Source organism: Triticum dicoccoides, chromosome 6B (genome assembly GCF_002162155.2).
Source record: "Triticum dicoccoides isolate Atlit2015 ecotype Zavitan chromosome 6B, WEW_v2.0, whole genome shotgun sequence".
Classification (NCBI taxonomy): domain Eukaryota; kingdom Viridiplantae; phylum Streptophyta; class Magnoliopsida; order Poales; family Poaceae; genus Triticum; species Triticum dicoccoides.
Window position 1 is genome coordinate 302,458,260 of NC_041391.1, and position 12,437 is coordinate 302,470,696.

Below are 12,437 nucleotides of genomic sequence, written 5' to 3' on the forward strand. Positions count from 1 at the left end.
CAATTTCATGATGCTCACCGCCGTGCGTGAGTAATTCCATCATAGGCTTGCTGGACGGTGATGGGTTGGATGAGATTTACCATGTAATCAAGTTAGTTTTGTTAGGGTTTGATCCCTAGTATCCACTATGTTCTGAGATTGATGTTGCTATGACTTTGCTATGCTTAATGCTTGTCACTAGGAACTGAGTGCCATGATTTCAGATCTGAACCTATTGTGTTTTCATGAATATGTGTGTGTTCTTGATCCTATCTTGCAAGTCTATAGTCACCTATTATGTGTTATGATCCGACAACCCCGAAGTGACAATAATCGGGATACTTCTCGGTGATGACCGTAGTTTGAGGAGTTCATGTATTCACCATGTGCTAATGCTTTGTTCCGGTTCTCTATTAAAAGGAGGCCTTAATATCCCTTAGTTTCCACTAGGACCCCGCTGCCACGGGAGGGTAGGACAAAAGATGTCATGCAAGTTCTTTTCCATAAGCACGTATGACTATTTACCGAATACATGCCTACATTACATTGATGAACTAGAGCTAGTTTTGTGTCACCCTATGTTATAGCTATTACATGAGGAATCGCATCTGGCATAATTATCCATCGCTGATCCATTGCCTACTAGATTTTCACATATTGTTCTTCGCTTATTTACTTTTCCATTGCTATTGTTACAACTACTACAAGAACCCAAAAACTATTATCTTCACTTTTGCCACCGTTACCTTTATTATCATACTACTTTTCTACTAAATACTTTGTTGCAGATACTAAGTTATCCAGGTGTGGTTGAATTGACAACTCAACTGCTAATACTCAAGAATATTCTTTGGCTCCCCTTGTGTCGAATCAATAAATTAGGGTTGAATACTTTACCCTCGAAAGCTGTTGCGATCCCCTACACTTGTGGGTTATCAGAATTTTGTAGTCTGTCCTTCTTGGCTGGTCAAAGTGACTTCTTGGGTTGCACAATTTATGCATACTTGATACTGAGTCAGCCAATTGATACCCAAGATAACATCCAACTTAGCAGACTCAATAATTATCAAAGAAGTTGGAAAACAGACTCAGTTGACATTAACTTCCAGATTACGGCAGACTAGCTTGCTTCTGATTATGGATCCCGGGGTTTGTACCGGCATATTCTTGCCCAAAAGCGAACAAGGAAATTTGTTTTGGGCAACAAAACTCCGAGAAATAAAAGAGTGGGAAGCTCCAGAGTAAAATAAAATCACTGCAGGTATGTTATTAACAGAAAACATACCAATGACGACTTCGGGGTTCTCTTGGGCTTCATCGGTGGAGATGTGATGAACGTATACCGTGATATTTTGCTGGTTCGGGCATGAATCCATATAATGGACTTGTGGCCTGAATATAGTATTCGTCTTGATGTTCTTGGGACACTGTTTAGCATAATGCCCAGTTTGCCCACAACTGAAGCAAGAATTGCTGCGCAGACGCTCCTCTTGCACTGGGTTGGTTATGACATTCTTGACTTGAGTGGTGGTCTTGTTAACATTATGTTGCCGATTGGGCTTGTATTCCACCTGAGTCTGTTGCCAGGTACGAGCCTTCTGCACTGGTTGTAATTCCTTCCTTGGTTCAAACTTGCTCTTGTGATCGTTGTTGGCAGACTTATTATCCGGTACAAGCTTGTGCTCCCTTTCAGCAATGAAAGCCTTGTTCACCAGGGTTTTGAAGTCTGGGAAATTGAACATACTGATAGTGCACCTGAGTTGCGGGTTTAATCCACCAAGAATTCTGTTAATCTTTCTTTCTTTAGTGGCCACGTCATATAGGGAGTAACGGGACAGATGATTGAATTTTTGCAAATATTCACCCACAGACTGATTTCCTTGGAGGAGCATGAGAAATTCATGCTGCTTAGTCTTCATAATTCCTGTAGGGATGTGATATTTCCGGAATCGTTCCTTGAATTGTGCCCAGGTGATTTCTTCATTAGCAGGACACATGGCTTTTTCATTATCCCACCATATGGCAGCAGCACCTTCAAGATAATGAGTTGCAAATGGAACCTTATCTCCTTCTTCAGTACGAGAAATCTCAAGCTTCTTATCACTGGTTCTCAACCAATCATCTGCATCCAAGGGATCAATAGCCTGACTGAAACTGGGAGGCTTGGTCCTTTGAAAATCTGACAGCTTGGAGTGATGACCGGGCGGATACCCATTTTGTCCATTGACAGCTTGAACACTTGTTAATATTTCAATCAGATCATTATTCCGTCTTTCCTAAAACATACATAGAATTTGCTCGGAGGAGGGTGGATTTTGCGGTGGAGGCGGTGGTGGAACGTACGGCTCGGGTGAGTGTCCTGCCTGTCTTGCGGAACGACGAACAGGAGAACCCTCGCGAACGTTGCTACTGCTGCCTCCCCGCGTCATCCTATTATGATTTTTCCCAAGGTTACGCAACTGAGATGAGAAGCATTCAAAATAAATTGGGGAAAAGCCAGCAACAAAAGCCCGAGAAAAACCGAAATGACAAAGAAAAATACGGCGAATAAAATAGAGTTCCAACATAATTATACATAGACTCATACATGAAAGATAACAACATGCCAGGTTCAACTACTCTCATACATGAAACGAAACCTCATGACTCGTACGACTACATCCGTACACCATACTGACGACTGCGGATACTCAGAAGCTCTACTACTCTGCTGGTGCTACGGGGTCCCCTCCTGAAGCGAACTCGGATCCTGAACTGACGTGGTTAACTGAGACCTCCGGGTTAAAGGTGACACGACGATGCTGCCTCGAGGCCTCTCCCTCCGGGGCAGGTGGAGGGTTAAGCATCGGGGCTACGGGAGTGGCGAGAAGTGAAACCCACTCAGAAGGAGCACTAAGTGGACTCACGGTCACGGTGCCCGAGCTACTCGGAGGAGTAACCGGTGAAACAGGGGAACTAGAACTGGCGGGAATATAGGGAGTAAATCCCATAGAAGCTGGAGTAGTGACTCATCTAGTAGAGGCTAAAGCAGTAAGGGCACGAGTCAGCTCTCGAGCCAGCTCATAGATAATAAGATAGCTAGCAGTGATATAACGAGAAAGGTGGCTAGCAACACTATCAGACTCCAGATCAATGATGGGGAAATGGACACGACCATTATCGTGCAGAGAAGGATAGTAGTAGAAACCTGGGTGGTTCTGCATCCGGATCTCGTTGTAGCGAAGCTCAACAAGTACCTCAAATGCAGCAAACTGGACAACTTGAGAAGCGGTAGAAGCGTAAACGCTCCGAGATGTACGAGTGTAAGTGCTGGAATCGGAACTGGTGCCCAGAGTAACCACGGCGTGATACTCATACACCGAGTCAGCTAGACGCTCCCGGTACACATGATAGGCTGGGTCGTCACCGAGGGGGTACAGCCGACGCCACACGTCACAAAGGAAATGTGACGACGTGTACGACATCAGCTGCAACTGGCACGGATACGGCATCGGAGCCATCTACACTCACAACCATTAGCAGGTTAGCATAAAAATAAAATTAGTGCATTAATGCAACAACCAGCTACAAGTGCTACCGACACTCAACTACAACTCGTATCTAGTGTCCGGTTAACTCGTCGTGGTCTAGCATGGCCTACAGTCAGCGCGGCTCTGATACCAAGCGTTGCGGCACCCCGGCTCAGAGCAACCGGTTTACCATGCATTGCCAGCCCAGAGACCTTGTATTCTGGCAACACACAACGTCTTGGTACAAAAAACAACCGCTTTATTGATGCTAGCGGATCAGAATTTATATTACAACAGTTGGAGAGGCCAAGCGGCACACACAGTGCGGCTGAACAATATGTACATTATTTAGTGAACATAAAGGGCCTCGATCACAACAACTACACGGCAGCGGAACAACGTCGTAGCGGAACTCCAAAGCACAGGGACACCGATGTGGAAATGATCTACACTTGGACAACACTCCTTTCCAACGGGACTTTCCTGAAATCTGGCATGACATGCCAGGTCAGTACATTGAATGTACTTGCAAGCTCACAACAAGCATAAGCATAATGACAAACAATATCATGGCAATTAACCAATTTATAACAACGCAACAATATATCCAACATGCTGTGACCATGCTCTTGTGATAAACGTCCCTCGGATTGGCTTACCAAACTTGATCATTCTTGGATCACAAACGTGCCAACCCAGAGATATCTCGTGATCCTTCCGGCGATCACAACCACGACCAATAATTGGCCTCAAACCGTGATCCCTACGGCGATCACAACCACGACCAATAATTGGCCCGTGATCCTTACGGCGATCACAACCACGACCAATATTTGGCCCGTGATCCTTACGATGATCACAACCACAACCAACATCTGGTCCAAATCAACACGATGGCCTTTCCGCCACCAACACAATGCAAACTTCATACTTAGTGTGCAAAATTCATTAAATGTTGACCTATGGTGTGACCTACTTCCGAGCGTGTCCTTAACCGTGGACTCGGCTATCGATAGATTAATACACTCTTTAGAGGTAGCACACCTGACCCACACCACGAAACCCATGGCCTCGCACTCCCATTCGGGTGGACCAACGACATTCCGGCGAAACCCCTCCATTGCCATGACACTCTCCCGGCCACTCTGACTCACTCCCCATCGGGCTAGTCCTGGGTGGCCCCGTGTCTACCAAAGACACAACGACCACCGTCATGGCCAAATGATCCCACATGGGGACCCGGTACCAAAAACTTAACAACGGGCACACAAAGTTATGCCTGCTTACCGGGCCAGGGTACAGCATGCCCATAACCTTCCCTAGTTGGAGGCATCGACCAGAGGCATGACAATCAAACGAATAAAGGCCGTCCCATACCGGCAAAATGTGGTTGCATTGGAGAAAGACTCGATTCAGCGGCACCATGACCCTGTCAACAACATATTCATGTTGAGTTACTATCAGGTTCAACTTAAAGTGAAAATAATCGGCGTCATAATGCCATGACATGCATCGCATTCAACAGAAATGACTGAGTCAACTATGCTCACACTGAGCATCAACAACTCAAGATACTTCTCTGGTTAAGATCAAGCCTCACTTCAACCAGAATCTTTTCTAGCAAATTTATCATTGTCACTCATGCAAGAAAGTAATTCCACAAATTACTCATATCCATAGCCATATTATTCTTTCATCACCCAAAAACTAAATCCTTGCTAGTGTACCAACTAAGTTCACTTCAAACTTCATGTAAATCAAGCATATTGACTTTAACAAGCATTTAACAGAATATAATTAACATATTAATAATTTAAATGCATGGATAATCATTTGTTCAAGTAGAAAATCAAAAATATTGTAGTGGCACTATGAAAATGTTGCTGTGGCTTGCCTTATTGAAGATGAGGTTCACAATCCTCCTCGTGATCATCAAGACAAGCCTGACCTTCTGAAAATATTTAAAAAGACAAAAAGAAATCATCAAGAAACCTTCTGAAATTCACCAGAAAATATAGAAAGCAGGGAAAAATCCCACCTTTGATGAGCTGCTATATTTTTGGACAAAGAACACAATGCAAAAAGAATCAATGCATTTGGACTTATGGTTAAAAAGTTTTGGCTGTTTGAAGTTCTTTGGATTTAAATGAAATTTGAATTAAAAATAAACAGACTGGGGGGGGTGACGTCGAAGGCGTAAAAGCCCAGGGCGCCACCACTCATACCGTTTCGCGGGCGTACAGAGTGGCTGACTAGCGGGCCCTACTAGTCAGGTGAGGTGGAGGGGGAGAGGGAAATAGAGAGCGGCGAGGCTTCGCCGGAGCGCACGCCGGCGGCGAGGGCTCTTGGGCGAAAATGAGAGGGAGGGATCGAGAGAGGATAGAGAGGCGCACCTACCCATACCCGTAGAGTGGCTAGGGGTGGTCAGACGGCACCGGAAACAGCCTCTCCAGCGGAGGCAGAGAGCAGCGGTCGCCGGAGACGAAAATGACGGCGACTAGGGGTGACTCCAGGGGCTCCAACCGGGCGGAACGGCACCACCGGAGAGTGGCGGAGGACCTGGAAGGGTTGCCCTGGCCTGGGAAGGGCTAGAGCTGCAGGGACGACCCGAGGGGATCGTCGGCGAGCTCGAGCTCAGGGACGGGAGCCCGCAGCCTGCCTTTCCGGGCTACGGCTATCTACTTGCTTGTGGGGTGTGTGGGAGTGGAGTGGGGTGCTCGAGGAGGCTGGGGGTGGTCGTATTTATAGGCGAGCGGCAAGGAGGGTTCGGGCTCCGCCATTGGACACCTGGCCGCGGTGCCCAGCGACGAACAGCGTCAGTGAGAGAGGGGGAAGAAGACGTAGCTCACGCGGGGACTGTTGGCGAACGGATACGAGCACAGGGGCGAGAGGAAGACGACGAGCATAGTGCACCGCGCACTGTGATGTTAGCCGGACCGTGCCTGTGCCCGCTGCGGCGAACTCCGGCGTCGGCGAGTGCCAGGGCGGAGTTAAGTGAGTAGAGACGGTGATGGTGGCGCGGTTTGGCACGCTCGGGCAGGCGGGGCAGCGAGCACGCGCGCAACAGAGCGCTCGGTGGCACTTAGAGCGAGTGTTTTGCATGCCAGCACGCCTGGACGAACGCGGTCACCGCGTGAACTATGACCTCAGGCCGACCTAAGCCCAAACTTCATGTCTGGCGTGTAGTCCGTGGTAGTTTTGACTGTTACCATGCGTGGGTTGGGTTCTAGGTGCAGTAGAAATGAGTTTACACTCCAGGTAAGTTTCTGGACAGTAACTTTGAAGGTTTACTATGTTCAAACCACTGGGAGTTGAGGGCTGAGCTTTGGAGGCTAGCCAACATTTACTAAGGTGAAGATGCACAAGAAAAACTAGCTACAATGGAGCAAGTAAAATGGTAGTTGCTGTAGAAACTACCATTTTTGTCAAGAAACTTAAATATTTTCTGTAGCCAAAATATTCCAAAAAGTGATGAAATATTTTTGCTCAGAAAGGTGCCCTAGGGTTCAAAGAATAATTGGGAATTTTCTCAGGATTTTATGGGCAAGAAAAATTGGAGTTGCTTTGGAGCACATTGAGCTAGCTAGGGTTTAGGAGGGAAAAATGAATATTTTTCATTTAAGAAAAATATTCCAAATGATATTATGAGATGAACCAGAGATGGAGTGATGGTTTGAGAGGGAGATGAAGCACTTGGGTGAAAGTCAAGCGGTACCCAAGTGGTTATGTCCAAATGAAAGGATTCAAAAACTCCAAATTCAAATTCAAACCCACTGGAAATCAGGCAAAGAAGAGGGGGCAAAAACCAGGCTGTCACATAGGCTTCAGGTGTACCTACGTGTTAGCCTGCGGAAGAGAATACGGCCCCTAAAGGTGCTTGCTGCCTACCCTTGATCCTTCCGCGGGAAGACGAAGCACCGAGGGCCTGACGAGGTGGTGTACGCGAGGCGGGTTGCAAGCCAGAGCTTGGTCCTTCGGATTTATCAGCATTGCTGGGACGGGCCCGAGCACAAGCGCCGTGGCAGGATATGTAGCCCTCGTTGCGGGATGAGCAAAGGCCGAGCCAGAAATGTAGGGAGACCGCGAAGCGGATAGGACCCGAAGCAAGCAGGGGATGATCATAAATCAGCTTATGAAAGATGGTTAGGCGGCTCTGACGAATGCAAGAAGGATACATGCCGCAGGGACGGACCCATGCGGCTTGGGGATAGTGCATCCCAAGGGGCTCCCCCAAATTGAACGAACTAAAAGATGTCACCTGGCACCATTACTGAAGAAATGTTGGGGTAATAGAAGGCGCGTGTTGCTAAAGCCGCTCCTCATGAGCCACCCTAGCCTTGAACCTCATGAGGCTCTGGGGCCCCGATGGGCTCATGAGGATCCATCTCCATCTCCACCTGGATCGCCTGGTGCCTAGCCTCCCGAGCCGCTAGGATGTCCCGCATGTGGCGCTGAGATGCAACAGCCGAGCTCAGCAAGACGAACGACATGCAAACGTAGCTGTGAGGGGGACCCTTGCATCGGCCGACATGGGACGGCCAGAAGAGCTCCTGAGATGTGGCCCTGTTGAGCCAGGGGATGTCGACACAGACGCAAAACTCCTTGCCCTCACCAGGGCAAGGAGCCACGCCTGGTGGTGGGCGGTGATCACCCTGGAGAGCCCTCACCTCCTGAATTTCCTTGACTGCCTTACTGATGAATTCCTGAGCACCTGGTGCCTCGTGCCCTGTGCTCTCCCTTCGGAAGAGTGAAGTGAAGCATGCCTCCACATGGTGCTCGAGCGCCTCCCTTGTGATGTTGGCCAGGTCAGAGGCTCTCCAGAGGAGATCGCCCGAGCCCAACCTGAGAGGGGCGCCGACGCGCCTTCCTATGCGATAGGGAAGGCGCCCCGTCCATGGACGCGAGGCTCAACGCGGCACCATCTGGCGCTGCCTCATCCTGATATCCCTGGCCCAACAGCTGCTTCTTTGTCTTGGGGGTCTCCTCAGGAGGGAGGACATCACCCTTGTCTTCAGGGTTCTCGACCGCTGCAGCCTGGTAGGCATGCTCAAGAGAGCACACGCGTCCTTTTCCTCGTTGGCGACCGTGATGATGCCACTGCTCCCTGGCATTTTGAGGATGTTGTAGCCATGGTGCGTTGCTGCCATGAACTTGGCTAGTGCTGGGTACCTGAGGATGGCGTTATACGGTAGGCGAATGTCGGCGACAGGGAAGTCGATGAGCTCGGTGTAGTAGTTGTCGCGCTTGCCGAAGGTGACAGGGAGGTGGACCTGCCCGATTGGATGCGTGGAGCCGTCGGTCACTCCTGAGAAGGGCTTGGTAGGCTGGAGCTGGTAGTATGGCACTTGGAGCCCGTTGAATGTCTGAACAAAGAGGACATTGAGCCCCGCTCCGCCATCGATGAGTGTCTTGGTGACGAGTATGTTGCTGATGATGGGTGAGCAGAGCACTGGGAGCACGCCAGCTGTGGCCGCGCACTTGAGCTGGTCGGAGGAATTGAAGGTGATGTTGCACTTGGACCACCTGAGCGGGCGTGTCGCCTCGAACTTGGGAAGGACTACGTTCACCTCACGCGCAAACTGCTTGAAGGCGTGATGAGAGGCTGGGGCCTAGGAGCCGCCCAAGATGCAGGCGATGGCGCGAGGATCTTGGAAGCCCCCAGCCCCCTCGTCTTGGTGGTGGTCTTCGTTCCTTCTTGGCGGCGGAGGCAGCGGAGGGAGACCAGCGTTGCCCTTAGGCCGATCCTCACGAGGCCGGTCCCTCCAGGCGCCCTCATGAGGCTGGCCTTGCTAGTGGTCCTCCCGAGGCTGGTCACGCCACTCCTGACGATGGTCGCGGCCATCCCAGGTTCCTCCACCTCGGCCACCTCCATGGTCGTAGCCTCGATCGTTGCGCTCAGGGTGTCGACCGAGGCGCCCGTCGCAGAGGGCTGTGAGCTCCTGACAATCGTTGGTGTTGTGTCGGTGCACATTGTGGAAGACAGAGAACCAACGGCTGCCCATAGATGACTCAGGGTGATCGCAGCCGTGCTTCATCTCTGGTTCGGCTGCGAGCATAGCCGGTCCCTTGCGCTTCACATCCTTGGCCTTGGCCTTCTTGTATTTTGGGTCTGCATCGGGGAGCTCGAGGAGGGAGAGGTGTCCCTCCTCAGCCTTGGCGCACCTGTGGCCATGTTGAACATCTCTAGAGCTGTGCAAAGGTCTTCATGTATGGCGAGCTCCTCCTTCATCTTGACGTCGCGGACGCTATCAGTGAACGCTGAGATGATGGCCTCGTCTGACACCTTGGGGATCTTGAGGCGAACGTTGTCGAAGCGCTGTATGTACTTCTGCAGGGTCTCTCCTGGCTGCTGCCTAATGCGTCGGCCGGCGGGCGGTCGCGCGTGCCCTGGAAGTTGGCGATCAAGCGCTTGCGCATCTCGTCCGAGGAGGAGACCGACCCCACAGGGAGGTTCAGGAGCCAGGAGCGTGCGCCGTCTTTGAGGGCCATGGGGAACCAGTTTGCCATGATCTTCTCATCGCTACTGGCCTCCTTGATGCCGAGTTCGTAGAGCTGCAGGAACTCAGCGGGGTCGGCGGTGCCGTCATAGCATGGGGGCAGGTCAGGCTTGAACTTCCCCGGCCAGATGACATTGCGCAGCTCCGGGGTCAACGCGCGGCACCCTGCTGTGGTCACGGGAGCCCGTCGGGGTGGTGGAGCCTGGTCTTGGTGCTCGCGCGCCACCACCATAGGCGGCGCGCGGTCTTGACGTGGAGGTGTTGGAAGCGCACGTGCATCTTCTTGGGGTCGCTGCACCACTTGACAGCTTGCTTCTTCACGCGCGGGCGCCTGACGCTGCAGGTCACGCCGTGGCGCTGCCCGCCTTAGTTCGACGATGGCGCCCTGAACTGGAGGTGGAGGAGGCGCCCCGCGAGCCACGTCACTCGCAGCAGGCGTCGACTGAGGCCGTGAGAGGGCTGGCGCTGCAGAGTCTCCGGCGGCACTGACGACCTCGACGATGCGTTCGAGCCACTCCTCGTAGAATTCATCGACTGGGCAGTAGCGGAGGAGTTCCTGCGCCATGAGCAGTGCGTCCAGCGCATTCGCAGGGCCGCAACGTGCATGGGAGGACAAAGCGGCCGGAGTCAGTGACGGAGTGGCGGTGCGCCCGTCGCGGCGCACAGAGGGGTGCAATGATGAAGCTTCAACTATGGCAGTGTTTGCCGCTGGTGATGGGGGACGGCGAGGACAGCCGTCGCCCTCCGGTGCCGTCTAAGCAACGCGAGCTGCGATTGTGGCCCAACGCTCAGCGCGAGCCCGATGCGCGTCAGCCGTGGAAGTGTCGGTGTAGCGGCGGATCAATCGACGGAAGAGAAGATCCGACGCACCCCTACCTGGCGCACCAAATGTTGGATTTCGGGTTTCGCAAACCCTTTAGAGGTTAAAGCTCTAGGGTGCGTGCGGAGATCTCAACCTGCCTAGCCTGCCTACTCGCGAAGCTCACAGCCTATCGCGTCGAGCTCGAAGGGAAAGGAAGACACGACAGTTTACCAAGGTTCGGGCCACCTTGCGGTGTAAAACCCTACTCCAGCTTTGTGGTGGATTTTCCTCGGGGGATGAGGAAGAACTAGTACATTGGAGAACAGCCTCAGGAGGCGTGTTCTTGAGCTCGGGTGAGCTGGTGAGGTGGTGAGGGTGGAATGGATCCGATCCCACTCTTCTGTATCCTGTGGATTCGATCCCCTTCCATGGTGGTAGCTAGGTCCTATATATAGTGGCCTTGGTCCTCTTCCCAAATGTACGCCATAAGGGATCCCACAATGGCCAAATTTGAAGGGAGACAACACGTACGTCCTATTCTGACTAAAGTGGTCTTCGCCTATAAAAGCTTCTGGTCGTGACGCTGCGGTGGGCTCGACGACGACCTCCATCCTGCCGTCCTGGCGGTCTTGGTCTTGTTGCACCAGAATGGAAACCTTTGGTTGATTCCTCGGGACCCCGCGCCTGCTGCTTGCCTCCTTTGCACTAAAGGGGAAACTGGTACTCTGCGCCCGCTGGCGCCCGCCTGGCCTTGGTCGTCATGACTCACGTCAGTCGAACCTCCCGAGGTGACCTTGCATAGAAATCTCCGCTCCTCGGGAGCCAGCCTGAGGGGGCTGATCCCCTTGGAGGTCTTGGTGTCGTCCGCCTCGCGAGGCTTGGCCCCTCGCGAGGGTCTTGAGTTGTTGATGCTGAGGCTGGGCCGTACCAGGACGTCGATGGAGCCACGCCGTGGGCTGCAGGCAGGCAAGTCTGGGTACCCCCGTATCCGAGACGCCGACATCTCGGGACGAGATTTCTTGTAGTGGAGGAGAATTGTAACGCTCGGATAATTAAGCTACATGAACCCTCTACTAATGATGCCACATCACCATGATTACTGTTGTTAATCTCACGATGATTCAGATCCTGTTCGAATTCAAATTCAAATTCAAAATCAAGTCAACTATAAAAATTTCAAATGTCCAAACTAAAATGTTTTAGTTGTGACAAATAATTCATATGTAATAATGGTGGAGAAACCACATTTTTGTAAAATGTTTAACTACTCTCAAACAACTAAAACAGTAGCAAAAACAATTATTTAAATGCTCTTTAAATAATAAACATGTGCAAACTACTTTATTTAGAGTGCCTACTTAATTGTGTTAGTGGCATAATTTGTAACATTATTTTAGGTGTCACTTTTATGATTTATATAAATAAATAAAATTAAACTAACAATAAAATAGTAAAGGTTAAAAGTAAAAAAACAGAAATAAAAGGCAATAGAACCCCCCCGGGCCGCACCGGCCCAGTTGGCCTCAGCCGCTCGAACAGGCCGGCCTAGCCAGCCCATGGCCTACAAAGCCCCCGTCACAACCGAACCCTAACCCCCTCCCCACGATTCCTTTCTCCCTCTTACTCGCTCTCCTCGCACCCGAGGCACCG